The following is a 3,495-nucleotide window of genomic DNA, read 5'->3' as shown; positions in this document are numbered from 1 at the left end:
CTGAATCTCTGATACATTGAACAGGATAGTCAGTTAACTCAATATGTCCAAACTGAACTTATTTTTTTTCCTCTCTGTAAACATTCTCTGCCCCTTCCTACTTATTCCCCATTTGTGTAGGAGACAACATATCCTCCCAGTACTTAAGGCTTACATCCATCCTGGTGGTTGTTCTTGACTCCATATTATCTCTCCCTACCCCTAGCAATCACATTTCCAATATGTTGCCAAGGCCTGCCAATTTTACCTTTGTGGCATCTCTCCAATATGCAACATGGTCTCCTCTGACACTACTATCACTCTGGTGCACATCCTCAACATTTCATTTTTAGTCTTTGACAATAGTTTTGGTCTGTCTGCCACAGGTCTCAATTCACTTCAATTTATCCTCTATTCAGTCATTGAAATAATTTTTCCAAAGTGGAGTTGCAACCTGATTTCACTCTTCCTCAATAAACTCAAGTGGCTCTCTATTATATATGTATATACACAAACGTTATCAAATAGAAAATTTTCTTAAAATTTAGTAATCAAAGCCCCTCATAACTTAACCTTCTACCTTTCCAGGCTTCTCACATTCCTGCCATTTATTCTTTCTCTAGTGACACTGACCATCTGCTGCTACATGAACAAGACACTCCCCTTCTTGCTTTGGGGTATTTCTCTGGATGTTCCTCTAAACTTGGAATCTTCTCCTATCCATCTCTGCCTATTATCTTCCCTAGCTTCCTTCAGGTCTCAACTAAAATTACTTATTCTACAAGATTTTCCTAAACTCTTGTAATTATGAAGCCTTGCCTGTTTCAATTATTTCCATATAATTTATTTATCCTGCTGGTTTGTACATCCTTGTTTCCTTTTATAAATTTTTGTTTGTTTTTTTAGGTTTTTGCAAGGCAAATGGGGTTAAGTGGCTTGCCCAAGGCCACACAGTTAGGTAATTATTAAGTGTCTGAGACCGGATTTGAACCCAGGTACTCCTGACTCCAGGGCCGGTGCTTTATCCACTACACCACCTAGCTGCCCTCCTTTTATAAATTTAAACTCCTTAAATCAAGGACTTGCACAGTGCCTGATCAATTGCAGGTAATTAATAAATGTTCAATTATTATATATTAATTTATCATTTTCATAATATTCAATTAACCTTGCATTCCTGGTAAAGATGTAACAATGTAGTATATTTAATATGTTGCTGTAGCCCATTTTAAAATATTGCATTATATATATTTGCATTGGTATTCATAATGGTCTTTAGCTCTTTTGTCTCTTCCTGGTTTAGATAATAAGATATTGTTTTACAAAATTTATTAACACTGTAATTATTTTTCAAATATTTTAATTTACTAAAAATCTATCTGGGCCTTAATCCCTGCCCCCCCCCCCTTGTGAATTCATATTATGGCAAGCTCTTTAAATCTGATCTGTCATTTAGCTGTGTGACCCCAGGAAGGTTGCTTAACCATGTCTGCCTCAGTTCTTCATCTGTAAAGTGAACAGAAGGAAATTGTAAACCACATAAGTGTATTTGATCACTGTAAGATGTTTTAACTTTGACTGTCTTTTTGCTACATTCTAATTTTCTGCAAGTCTTTTATTTGGTTTTCTACCTTCTGTTCAAAAGCTTTTTTCCAATTCTTTCCTCTACAATTTTTTAAAACTTATTTCATTTGAAATTTCTTGCTTTATTCCTCCCAGTCATTCTTAAGAGTCCTTGGGGAAAAGTAATTTCTTATACTTATGGAGCTCACTCTTTTCTGGGCTTACCTCTTGTCACCACCCTTATTTCTTCACTATTTGATGTTTTCCTTTGTTTACTCCTAACTCCAGTCACTGTGGCTGGTTTGGGACTTTGTTCAGGGTTAGGTTCTGCCCCGTCCTGACCTCAGTGTCCTAGATTTTTACCTCCCTGGTCTGTCCAAAATAAGAGTACTACCATATTTCATGTATCTCTTAATTATCTTGAGTCAAAGCATTGTATGTAGTCATCAGACCCCCAAGCCCTAATATGCTTAATCAGTGATCCAAGTTCCTAATACCTCTGGAGTTTTCTTGTCTGGAGTCAGAGGTTTCTGCTTTCTCTTCACTTCCCCCTCCCAACATCCCAAGTGCAGTAAACTTCAGCTGCCTTTGGAATGTTACTAGTCAAAATAATTGTCAGGTTTTCATTTTGTTTTCCTGTTACTGTACTGGCTTTTCTGGCAAGACACCTCCCAATATCCAGAAGGCTTGTTTGGTTTTTTTTTTGTGCAGTTTTGGGATGAAGGCCCTTAATGTTGTTCCTCTTTGAATTTCTCGATCATTATTTGATCTGGTACCTTTTTCTCTTGTGAGGAAAGATAAACTCATTCTTGCCCTTTTTCTTTCCATCTTTGGTACAACATTTTTGAAGAAAAACATGGCAGTATTCTAAGTCACAAATTGGTCATGCAATTTGTTCCAGAAATTCCACTGCTGAGATTCAGTCCTAAAATATCATAACAGGAAAAAGGGGAGTCTATCTGTTAAAAAATATTCATAGCTGTTTTATTCATAAGATTTAAAACAACTTCTGTCCAAATTGACTGAATAAATTATAGCTGAATGAATTATAGTACGTTTATTATATAACAATATAAAATGGCAAATCTAAGAATACAATATGAAGATTTATTACAAATAACATTAAGATAAGTGAATCATAACACAACTGATTATAATTACGTATCAGAAACTCATTTACATGTATATTCTTAAATACTCAAATGATTCTGTGATCTTATCACTTCATAACTTCCTCTCATGATGTAGATCACAACTCATTCCATGTGCTCCTAAGTTTGTCACAGTGAACAGCAGACTTTTTTCACTTCTTTGTGCTATTGTAAAGAATAGAGGAAGAGTAAGATTAGATAGATATCCATCCACCATCCTGTGTTCTTGCCATTATACCAGCCTATATTCTCTATCAATACTACAATACTACTATTCTTGAGTTACTGGTTCTATGTTGCAGCCTGCTCACATCTATCATGTCTCCCCATTGCCAGTGTGGTATTCATCTTTAGTTTTTTAGAGGCACTGGTGTTTACAAATGTTTTTGTTATTGTCCATTTAAAGTCAAAGTTAAATTTAGATGAATGTGAAGATAGATTTAGACATTTAAAGGAACATATATAGTAAATGAGTTTCATTTTATTGGTTTGCTGTTAATACTCAGTTTTTGTGGAAAGTCAAATTTTGTAGAAAGTCAAGAGTTTTATACAAGGCTGTATTCCATATAACATTTTAAAAAATAATAAGTGTTATAAAATTTTTTAAAATAATTTCAAGGTATTAATACTCCCACCTAGAGTCATAAAGAAAAACTTATTTTAATCATAAATCTAACACCATATTGAAATAATTAAATAAACACAGATTACTTTAAAATAAACTCTTTATTTTGTTTTTTTTCTATAGTAAATTAATTAGAACTACAGAACATTTCTCTTTCTGCCCTCCACCCCCCCCCCC

This window comes from Macrotis lagotis, chromosome 1 (assembly GCF_037893015.1).
Source record: "Macrotis lagotis isolate mMagLag1 chromosome 1, bilby.v1.9.chrom.fasta, whole genome shotgun sequence".
NCBI classification, from domain to species: domain Eukaryota; kingdom Metazoa; phylum Chordata; class Mammalia; order Peramelemorphia; family Peramelidae; genus Macrotis; species Macrotis lagotis.
This window is presented reverse-complemented; position numbering follows the sequence as displayed.